This window comes from Bos grunniens, chromosome 19 (assembly GCF_055505025.1).
Source record: "Bos grunniens cultivar Pamir isolate PY7600 chromosome 19, Bosgru_T2T1.0, whole genome shotgun sequence".
Classification (NCBI taxonomy): Eukaryota; Metazoa; Chordata; class Mammalia; order Artiodactyla; family Bovidae; genus Bos; species Bos grunniens.
In genome coordinates, this window is record NC_141183.1 from 49798383 (window position 1) to 49810425 (window position 12043).

Here is a 12043-nt window from a genome sequence, read left to right on the forward strand (position 1 = left end):
CCCAGGGATGGGGGAGCCTGGTGGGCTGCCGTCTCTGGGGTTGCACAGAGTCGGACACAACTGAAGCGACTTAGCAGCAGCAGCAGCAGCTATTGAGGGCTGTACCAAAGTGTAAGAAATGCTCTCTGCTTTTAAGACAATTAAAATTCAGCTAGAGAGCTGAAACCAACATACCCACAAAAAATTTTTAGCCCAGTAAATGCTGAATCATGTGGTGGTGACCAGATTGCTAGTAGAATTCAAAGGAAGGATAATCAGTAGGAGCTGGAGAAATAAAAGAGGTCTTCTTTGAGAAAATGGGACTCCCACAGACTATAGAAAAATTCAGAAAATTAGGAGAGGCAGGACAAGTTTGCCAGCATAAGCAAAAGTAAAGATAAGCACGGCAGGAGCTGGAAGCCAGATTAGTGTAAGTGTTCTGTATTGGGGGCCAGTGGGAAATAACATCGTATTATATCCCCTGTATTGTGCTGTTGTTTAGTTGCTAAGTCGTGTCCGACTCTTATGCGACGCCATGGACTGCAGCCTGCCAGGCTCCTCTGTCCATGGGATTTCCCAGTCAAGAATACTGTCCTAAAGGTCTATCACTGACTCTGCCATTTAAGGAATTTGGAATCGTGGCCAGACAGCCACCAGGAGAGGGTGCTCTTTGAGGGTCCATTTACTTTTTAAAAATAATAAATATTTTCTATTTGTTTATTTTTATTTTTGGCTGTGCTGGGTCTCAGTTGCTCCTCGTGGGCTTTCTCTAGTTGCAGTGAGTGGGGAGCTACTCTTCCATGGGCTTCTCATTGCGGTGGGGCTTGTGGGCTCAGTAGTTGTGGTGCATGGGCTTAGTTGCCCTGCAGCACGTGGGATCTTCCCGGACCAAGGACTGAACCTGCATCCCCGGCACTGGCAGGCAGATTCTTAACTGATGGACCACCGGGAAGTCCTATGGGTCCATTTTCTATTCAGGCACATTCTTTCCCACCTTGGTTCAGCTTTGGCCTGACCTGCCAGACTTTTCTGTCTAGTTTGTGCAGGTGTAGGACATGTTGTTCTTCATTGGAGACACTGACAGCAAAGAGGGAAAAATAATGATAAATCCTAAACTATTGTTCTTTAACTCCAGGGTGAATAATTACTGCTTAAAAAAAAGAGTCTGAAGTGAGGCTGGTAATCTGTATTTTTAACAAGCACCGACTGATTCTGTTTCAGGTGGTCAGTGGAACATATTTTGAGAAAGACTACTGCAAACTGACGTTGACAATGAAGTGCCAAAATGCACTGGACAGTCACACATACTGCTTATGTATTTCTGGACTTAGTTTTGAGAATTTATCCTCTTTTTTGTACAGCTCTTCTAAAACTTACATGGTTATCAATTAAAGAGCAAGATCTAGACACTCTGTTTTGGTGTTTAGTTTTGTCTTCCCAACTAGATTGGGATATCTTAAAGATAGGTATGCCCTCAGGCTTTTCTTATTTGCCCCATAGTAGGGTAACAGACCATCTTTAAGGCTGGAATGCTCAGGGGAAAATCCCTGATACCTTAATCTAACCTTCTTTAAAAACCTGGAAGCCATTTGGTATTTGGAAACTTGTATTCGTTTTTTTAGGGCTGCCATGATGGAGTATCACAGACTGGGTGACTTAAACGATAGAAGTTTATTTCTTCACAGTTCTAGGGGCTGTAAGTCTAAGATTAAAATGTCAGCAGAGTTGGTTTCTTCTTAGGCTTCTCTTTTTGGCTCGTAGTTGACCATCTTCTCCAGCAAAACAGCCACATCTGGTAAAGGCTTCATCAATTGTGATTCACAGATGGTCTTCCCTCATTGTGTGTCTGTGTCCTAATCTCTTCCTATAAGGTCCCCGGTCATTTGGAATTAGGGCCCACCTAATGACTTCATTTCAGTTCAGTTTCCTCTTTAAAGAGCCAATCTCCAACTAATATTCTGAGGTCCTGAGGGTTGAGACTTTGACATATAAATTTAGATCACAGTTCAGTCTGTTACAGCCATTATGGCACCTAGAAATGTGCCACTCTAAGCTCTCCACCCTCTTAACTCTCCTCCACCACTTCTTACAGACATAAGCGTGTGTGGCAAGTACCTATGGAACAGTGCTAAAGAGCCTATAGTGGAGATGGGCAGGTTGTGGCATGCACAGCTTTCTGCCCATTCTTGGTCCAACTGTTACTTGAGAAATTAGATTACTATATCCTTTGTAAAGTCTTGGTGTATCTTAACTCATCCTTCATTTTCTTTCATTGTAGCTCATTCATTAGGTCTCTCCTTGGCTAGTACTTTACAAAGCTCAGTTACTTCAAATGTTCAATGAGGTCAAAAGCAAGACATGTAAGGGCTTGCTGAAGGTTCACATAAGGACAGTTTCTGAGCACAACCCTCTGGTTCTGCAGTATTACTAAGGCTGATAAACAGCAACATCACTAAGAAAGAATCTATTAAGTAGTAGGAACTAGGAAAGGTAGATGAAAAATAAGACAAATAACCTCAAGATTTTTAGTTCTTTGTAAAGTCGCTTCCTTCATGGCAGCTTCATAGGGAAGAGACAAAGTTTCCTCTTTCCATGCTTTTTTTTTTTTCCAATCAAGTCAAACGTCTTGTTAAACAGAGAGGCCTTGCTCAGTTGTCTTTATAGTCTGATTCTCTCTTTGTTCAATTGACAGGTGCATTTAATGACAGTTACTGTGAAACTTGGGTGACTGCTCTATGTAAAGTTCACAATTTCCTCCTGAATGTGTTTCTAGTCTCTATTCTATTCAAATAGGTTGGTAAACTCTTGGAGAAGTCACCACCTAAAGGTATGATGAGGGCTTCTAGAATACTCTTCCCTGTTGACCAGCCTTCCTATCCCTGCTTCTGCTTCCCTCCAAGAACTTCGGACCTCAGGTTGTGTATTTCTACCCTGTTCATTCTTTGCCCCCTGGCTCAGGACTTCTTCCCACCAAACTGTCATTCTCTGTACCACTCTTGGTACAAGCTTGTTAGCACAAGCTTGTTAGCAGTTCAGAGAAGTACCCTGGGCAGGATTGGAAAGATCTCACTCGTTCTTCTGAAGTTTAATTTTCTCTAATTTTCTTTCTCTCCTGCTCTATAGTTTTACTATATGTTTGGATTCTTTCCAGTTACTGGAAAGAATTAATTTTCAACACAGAATCACCATGAATATCTTGCTGTAAAATAACTGGCAAAACTAGAGAAATCGGCTGCCTTCTTCTCAAAGACCTGGTGTAACCACCATGGACATGGGGAGGCGCGCTCCTTTCCAAGAAGCCGGGAGTTGGTTGCCGTCTAGGCTCGGGGCAGGCGCAGGAGCCTGTCCTTTGGCACTCTGCCCTTCTTACTGAGCTTCCTTCATCGAGGCTTCCCCTCAAGTGCTTCAGGATTCAGCACCTCAGACTCCTTTGGGGTGGGCCACCCAGCGAGGCCGGTTGTCTCAGAACAGGGCTTGTTTGCCAGCACGAACTTGGAAACCAGCCTGTGTGATCCTGGGCAGTTCATGAATGCGATACCCTCCGCGTCGGGGCACGGGGATTGAACAGGGTAAGGTCCTCAAGCGGCCTGCGCACCGCCCGCCTCGTTCAGTCCTGCTCGATCCAGGGCTCCCTTCCCGCGCCGCGAGCCGGATGGCCCCCCGCGCCATTCCCCCATTCCCGGCTTCGCCGGGAGGGGGAGCCGGCCGGGTCGCCGGCTCGGCACCGCCCCCGGAGAAATGGCCGGCGGCCACCCGAGACCCGCCCGCCCTCTAGCCGCTGGGCCCCGAATGGCAGAGCGGCGCTCGGACCATCCGTATCGCCTCACGTCGCCCCGCCCCGCGCCGTCCTCCCATTGGCTGTCGCCGGGCCCTCGGGGCCCGCGCCTCTCTGCTTGGCTGGCCAGACCGCGCCGCCGCGGGGAGCGGGGTCGGAGGTGAACGGCCTCGAGTAACCCCGGACGTAGTCACCTCATGGGGCTCGCCGGCTGAGGTGGGAGCGGGGGCGGGGCGGGGCGGGGCCGGAGCCTTGAAGCCCCGCCCCTCCCCGTGTGCCGGGCCGGCCTGGTGCTGCGCGCCTGTCAGCCATCGCCGGAGCTACCGGCGTCTCCTCCCGCCCAGCGCCGCCTACACGCAGGGGTCCGGGACCGCCGGACCGCGGGACGCCGCCGCCGCCGCCTTGAGGTGAGGAGAGGAAGGCCGCCCCGCAGCCTGCGATTCGGGACCGGGAGAGGCCGGGGCCCGGGGAGGGGCGGTGGCTGCTAAGGGCCGCCTCCCATCTTCCGCCGCACGCGGCCCGGGCTCCATCCCGCCCGGACCCGGTGCTTGGCAGCCCGGCTCTCCCCGCAGTTCTTCTGGGGCTTCGCGTTTCCCTCTGGGGGAGACGTGGAGGGACCTGGGGGGGCGTCTCCGGGCGTCGGAGCTCAAACCCCGGAACCGGGAGGCTTAGAGCCCAGGGCCTCTAGGAAGGGGCTGGTGTGTCTGCCTGGAGCGGGTCCCCCCATCCTCCCGCGCCAGCCCCGGCGTGGTCTGATCCCTTCCAGACCCCAGTCTCCAGTGCGACCCTGCGCTGCGGAGAGGAAGGAGATCCACGTGGGGAAGGGGGGGAGGGTGTTGAGGGCTGGGTCCAGTTGCCCCGAAAGTCTGCTTCTCTCTTGCAGAGAGAGAGGGAGGTTGTGGGGTGCAGAGACCCCGGGCTGCTTTCGCTGTCTTTGTATCGTGGTGGGAGGCAGGGGCCGGGCGAGGTGTCCCTTGCCAGTTTCTGCTCCCAGAGTTTTATTATTTTCTCTAAGGGACGTAGTAAAAGGTACATGCCTGCTTTTACTCTCTCCTGCACGTTTATGGTACTGTTCACGGGAAGCTGTCGGAGGTAGGACGTCTCCAGGTGGTGTGAGGCTAATGAATTTCAGAGGAAAACGTGCCGGAAGATCCTGCCTGGGTCAGACCCAACCGTATTTCTGGAATTGGACGCGGGAAAGTGGACGCTGGTGAACACTAGGAATCAGCTCTAAATACTAGGGACTCCAAGTAGGCTTTGTGGGTTTTATAGAAGCAAGTAAGGATAAGCTAACAACTGTACAGGTTTCGGAAATAACTTTAATTTCAGGTGTTTTTGTTTTGGGGTTTAAGACTGAAATCTCCAAATTTCTGATTCCGTTTGTCCTTAAGTAGTGTTTCAGTAATTTCCCAGTGTGCGGAATAAAGTTGATAACGTGGTCTTCAGTCTCAGAAGTTGGTCCCCCTCGACTCCTTCTTTTCTTTCGTTTATTACCCCCTTGTCCACAGTGCAGATTGAGAAGCCTGGGTACTTTGGTTTATGGTTTCTTCTTCCTGGGGGGCACGGATAGGAATTCTCTTATTTGTCTCTTCTTGGTGGGGATGTCTTGCATGTCCGTGAGGAGAAGGCTTTCTGGGTGCCTATTTATTTGATAGGCACTTTTGCCTGGGAAATCCCACAGACAGAAGCCTAGCTGGCTACAGTCCATGGGGCCACAAAGAGTCACAGCCACTTAGCCACTAAACCTTTAAGAAAAGCACTGTGGTTTAATAGGGCGGGACAGGAGCTTGCAGTGTCCGGAGAGATGCCCACTTGCTGCAGAGTAGCAACTCACTTCTCTTGCCTCAGTTTCCTCATTTTAATAACAGGAGGAACTGTTGTGAATTTCAGGATAATTAGCAAACATTGTAAAATGGCATAAAAAAGATGTCAAAGTATTAGTTTATGAAGTCAACTGAGTTTATTTGTGTGGCACAGGTTTTGTCTGGAATTAACCAGTGCAGAGTAGAAATACATCTCCCTTAAGATGTCATGGTTTTTAAAGTGGGAGGAAAAGTTGAGAAATGGTGACATTTGGTTTAGTTATCTTAATAGTTCAGAAGACAAGATTATGTCAGTGAACTAGTATTGTGAAAGCCAGCCTTAGAACTCTCATCCCATCCTTGCCTTTTCAAAGTGCCATGGACACATTCAGGTGTAGATCACTATGTAACGTTTGATTTCCTTTTCAGTCAATGACTAGGAAGTTTTTTTGTCTGTCACACAGACTGGCTAACAGGCCTGGGGCTAGTGTTTTTCTTTCTGAAAAAAATTTTTTTTTTGGATAGCTAATATCCTAAAAGTCTTGGTTGAAGAAAGAAGTAAGTTAAAATAAAAATTATTGGAATAATATGTTGGAATTTAATATTTTTAGTTGGAGGAGTCTTTTTACAATTCAGAAAAGATTTTTGTATCATTATCTAAAATTGTTCTTAAAGATTAATAATAATAGCAGATATGCACCACGTGTCTTTCCAGGCCCTTAAAACAGTAAGATTATGAAGAAGTAAATGAACACCGAAGACTCATTGGCCAAAAAAAATTTCTTTTAACTATTGAGGCAAGTAACATTTTTAAAGGAAATCTTTATTGATCTTCCACTGTAACAGATTGTTGCTTATCTAGTTTTTTGTTTCACTGATTTTTAAAGTTCAGTGAGTATCCACTACTTGGCTCTAAAGGGTTATGTGAGATGATATTTACATAGAGGAAACTATGACAAATAGTGGTCAGAGGTCATTTCACTTATACAAAGAATAAATCTCATTAATAGGGCACAGGTTTTTATGAGTTCAACAAGTCAATCTTACTATGTATGCTCTCATGAAACACAGTTCTCTTACCAATTTGTTATTTATTCAAGCCATCATAAAGCCATTTAGTCTCTAGTCTCAGGATGTTGAAGGAAGCAAGTGTAAAGAAACTTCAGCAACAAAGGATGTTAGCACCTTACCAAAAGGCTGGTGGTCCCAATTGGTTGGGTCTTTGATGGATGTTATTTGGGATTTAGGTTTATCCCATCCTTTCAGGTTGCTGAACACACCTTCCTTCGTATAAGGAACCACAGGCGTGTTTACCATTACATGGCATCAGAGACTGAAGTTGCATGGCAGTAGTAGTTACAAAGTAGTCATCCCACATAGAGTACGTTTGAATAATGATTTTCATTTTTGGAAATGATAACATGGAGTTTGAAAATTCTAAATGAATTCGTGGAGTTAAGTTTGAAAAGCAGACTCAGTTTTGGACAGATTTTTTTCAGAAAGTGTAAGGTTTTGTTTATGAATATTTGACTATCTCCTATGATAGAATGGGCTTCCCATGTGGTGCTAGTGGTAAAGAACCCACGTGCCAGTGCAGGAGACATAAAAGACTTGAGTTGGATCCCTGGGTCAGGAAGATCCCCTGGAGGAGGGCATGCCAACCCACTCCAGTATTTTTGCCTGGAGAATCCCATGGACAGAAGAAGAGCCTGGTGGGCTACAGTCCATGGGGTCACCAAGAGTCTGGCACGACTGTAGCGACTTAGCACACACGTATGATAGAAATAAGAGAGTACTCTAGTGGGGTTCCTAAAAATCATCCTATGTTTTTGTAGACCACTCAAACCTGTTCTTAAGTCGTAAGTTGGCACAGGTTTACGTGTATGTATTTACACACATGCCAAGTTGGGGGGACAGTAGGTTGATAGGAGCTTGATTAGTTTTTAAGTTTACTAGAAGTGATATCAGCAAATTGGTACCAAGAGGATAGATGGCTGGGTTGTTTGTGTTTTGTGCTTCAGCATTTAGTGGTATTCCTGAGCCTGGCAAGGCAAACATTTCCTTTTGATTCCATCTTATAAAAATCTGAGAACTGAATGGAACTTTTAGTATTAGAATATACCTTAGGAATTTTCTAGTTCAACTTTATAGTTAATATGAAAATATTTTATCCAGTACTCCTGTTGGAAACTTCCAGCTCTAGGTAGTTCATCGTCTGACTGGTACATCATCAGGCAACTAATTTTTGAGAGTTGTTCATTATTTTCAACCTAAAACTGTCTCCCTAAAACCTATAATATGTTGTATCTCCAAGAGGATTAGGACTTCTGGCTTTAACGTGTAAATTTCACCAGCTCCGCATTTCTGCCAAATAATGTAAAATACAATGCTTAACACATCCAGAACACTTGGGGGCAGGCCAAAAAATAAATAAATAATTCTTCAAGGAAGAAATTGTTCTTATCCTTGAATCCTGGGTGCTCTCTGGAAGGTAGCTGACACCTGAATCATGGTTTCAGTTCAGTTCAGTCCAGTCGCTCAATCGTGTCTGACTCTTTGCAACCCCATGGACTACAGCATGCCAGGCCTCCCTGCCCATCACCAACTCCCGGAGTTTACCCAAACTCATGTCCATTGAGTCGGTGATGCCATCCAACCATCTCATCCTCTGTCGTCCCCTTCTCGTCCCGTCTTCAATCTTTCCCAGGATCAGGATTTTTTCAAATGAATCAGCTCGTGTCATCAGGGGGCCAAAGTATTGGAGTTTCAGCTTCAACATCAGTCCTTCCAATGAACACTCAGGGCTGATCTCCTTTAGGATGGACTGGTTGGATCTCCTTGCAGTCCAACGGACTCTCAAGAGTCTTCTCCAACACCACAGTTCAAAAGCACCAATTCTTCGGCACTCAGCTTTCTTTACAGTCCAACTCTTACATCATGGTTTCAGCTTTTTCTAAATGCTGCTCTATGAAATAAGATTATGGGGAGGAATTGATTCATAATCCCAGAGATTTTTGAATTCACAAAATGGCTTTTTACCTGGAGGCCTCTAAATGTTTCAAGGGAATACTGTTTGAAATTTGAACACATGATTCACATCTCCGAGTTTCGTCATACCTCATATTCATTTGAATTTCTATAGAACACAGCCTACAAAAGCCTAGTGTTTACACAGCATTGTAAAGTGTTAGGGTAGTAGATTTCAGACAATTGGAAGAGACAATAACTTTTCCAGCTTCATTGAGGAGATAACAGAGTCAGTTACACAGTAACACATGTTAATAAATGAATGGAAAAACTTCCTTGGTGGTTAAGACTCTGCCTTCCAATTCAGGGAGTGTGGATTTGATCCCTGGTTGGGGAACTAAGATCTCATATGCTGCAGAGTGCAGCCAAAAGTTAAATATATATATATATATCTCAACTAATAAATGAATGGGATTTCCCTGGTGGTCCAGTGGTTAAGAATTTGCCTAGCAATGCAGCCCTGGAAGAGGGCATGGCAACCCACTCCAGTATTCTTGCCTGGAGAATCCCATGGACAGAGGAGCCTGGTGGGCTACAGCCCATGGGGTTGCAAAGAGTTGGTCATGACTGGATATGACTGAAGTGACTTAGCACGAATCCATACCAGTGCAGGGACCATGGGTTCAATCCCTGAACTGGGAAGATTCCACATACTGTGGAGCAACTAGGCCTGTGCGCCACAACTACTGAGCCCGCATTTTAGAGTTTATGCCCTGCCACAAAAGAAGCCGCCACAACAGGACTCCTATGCACCCCAATAGAGGGTAGCCCCCGCTCGCCACAGCTAGAGAAAGCCCCTGAGCAGCAGCGAAGACCCAGCACAGCCACCACTAAATAAATAAAGTGAGTGACACACCAGTTGTCTTAAATGCTCAGGCAGATATATGAGATAAGGAATTAGAGTGGCATGAAACTAATGGGTAAAGCTTTTTATTAAACATTTGAAATTTTAGTTGCTAGTAAATAGTACCTTCACATAGTTCAAAATTGTAAGTGTACAAAAGTGTATACAGTGACATTCTCTCTCCTGACTTTGTCTTGCAGCCATTCAGTTCTGCTTACCAGAGACAAGCAGTGTTATTTATTTCTTACTATAATTTTTAATAGTAATTATCAGATATGTTAATTTAAATTTAATTATTTCTTAATAACCAGAGATTTTATTCATATTAAAACACATGCTCTTATATTCTCTTCCTACTCTGCCAACTTAAAAAAATGTATATTCTTTCTTTCTGTCTTTGGCCACAGCAGGTCTTACTCGTGGCGTGTGGGATGTGGAATCTTTAGTTGTGGCACAAGGGATCTAGTTCCCAGACCAGGGCTCGAGCCTGGGCCCCCTGCAGTGGGAGTAAGGAGTCTTAGCCACTCGACCACCAGGGAAGTCCCCTACTCTGCCAGCTTTTTAATACAAACTGTATATACTTTGGCTTCCCTGGTGGCTCAGTGGCAAAGAACCCACTTGGCAATGCAGGGTATATGGGTTTTTGATTGCTGGGTCAGGAAGATCCCCTGGAGAAGGAAATGACAGCCCGCTCCAGTACTCTTGCCTGGGAAATCCCGTGGACAGAGGAACCTGGCAGGTCACCACACATGGGGTTGCAAAAGAGTCAGACACAGACTTAGCAACTAAACAACAACAACAAATACATTCTTTATACACCATCCTTCATCTTTGATTTCTTCACTTACCATTACATGCTGAGTTGTTTACCTTTTTATTTTCATCAGAATAATATGTGCTTATAGTGGGTTCTTGTTGGCTGCACGGGGTCTTTGTTGGTGTGCTGGGGCTTTCTCCAGTTGTGATGAGTGGGCTTCTCACTGCGGTGGCTTCTCTTTTGCGGAGCACCGGCTCTAGGCTCGCAGGCTTCAGTAGTTGTAGCACACAGGCTCAGTAGTTGAGGCTCAGAGGCTCTAGAGTGCGGGCTTAGTCCCTCTGTAGCATGTAGGATCTTCTGGACCAGGAATTGAACCCATGGCCCCTGCATTGACGGACAGACGCTCAACCACTGGACCACCAGAGATGTCCTCCAGCATATTTATTTGTTATAAAAATCCTTATTCACTTTTGTAATTAATATATAGCTCATGAGGTGATTTTTCTTCACTTTTTCTTGTGGTAAAATAACATGTAACATTTAAATTAACATATAACATTTAAATAACATATAACATTATAAAATGACTCTTTAGAGTCCCTTGGACTACAGGGAGATCCAACCAGTCCACTCTAAAGGAGATCAGTCCTGGGTGTTCTTTGGAAGGACTGATGCTAAAGCTGAAACTGCAGTACTTTGGCCACCTCATGCAAAGAGTTGACTCATTGGAAAAGACTCTGATGCTGGGAGGGATTGGGGACAGGAGGAGAAGGGGACGACAGGATGAGATGGCTGGATGGCATCACCGACTCGATGGACATGAGTTTGGGTGAACTCCGGGAGTTGGTGATGGACAGGGAGGCCTGGCGTGCTGCGATTCATGGGGTTGCAAAGAGTCGGACATGACTGAGCGACTGAACTGAACATTTACCATCTTAACCATTAAAAAATGTACAGTTTTGCATTATGATATTTAGTACATTCATAATGCTGTGCAACTATCACTGCCATCCATCTCTGGAACTTTTTTCATCTTGTAAAACTGAATTGCTATACCCTTTGAACAGTAACTCCCTGTTTTCCTCTTCCCCAGTCCCCTTCAACCACCATTCTACTCTTGGTCTATAATTTTGACTGAGGACCTCATATAAGTGGAATCATACAGTATTTGTCTTTTTGTGACTGACTAATTTCACCTAGCATAATGTCCTCAAGGTTTATTTACATCGTAGCATATTGTGTTTTAAGGTTGAATAATATTTTGTTGTATGTATATGTTACATTTTGCTTATCCATCAATGCATGCTTGGTTTTTTCCAAGTTTTAGTTATTCTGCATAATGCTGTTATGAACATGGCTGTACAGATATAGCTTTGAGATCCTGCTTTCAGTTCTTTTGAGTATATACCCAGAGTGGAATTGGTGGGTCATATGGTTTTTAATTCTGTTTTTAATTTTTTGAGGAACCATCATACCGTTTTCATAGTACTACCAGTTTACACCCCACAGCACCCCAAGGGTTCTGATTTCTCCACATCCTTACCAATACTTGTTTTCTCTGTTTTTGATAGTGGCCATCCTAATTACTGTGGAGTGGCTTCTTATTTTTAGTTTTGATTTGTGTTTCCCTAATGATTAGTAAGGACTTCCCTGGTGGCTCAGTGGTAGAGAATCCTCCTGTCAATGCACGAGATGTGGGTTTGATCCCTGGGTTGGGAAGATTCCCCTGGAGAAGGAAATGGCAACCCACTCCAATATTCTTGCCTGGGAAGTCCATGGGCAGAGGAACCTGGTGGACTCATGGCGTCACAAAAGAGTCGGACATGCCTTAGCAAGTAAACAACAACAACAAATGATTA

At 45.2% G+C, this 12043-nt stretch overlaps 1 protein-coding gene across 9 annotated transcripts in view; it reads left to right on the top strand.

Moving 5' to 3' along the window:
* Positions 1–12043, top strand: part of ACACA (acetyl-CoA carboxylase alpha) — a 286860-nt gene that overhangs the window by 44899 nt on the left and 229918 nt on the right. The window contains exon 1 of one of the 9 annotated variants that reach the window (XM_086360406.1): positions 4001–4161. The exons of 7 other annotated variants lie outside the window; for them this stretch is intronic. The gene's annotated coding sequence lies outside the window, so the exon portion shown is untranslated. Of the gene's footprint in view, positions 1–4000; positions 4162–12043 lie in introns of those variants that run through there. One more of the 9 variants, XM_086360404.1, reaches the window with a different exon arrangement.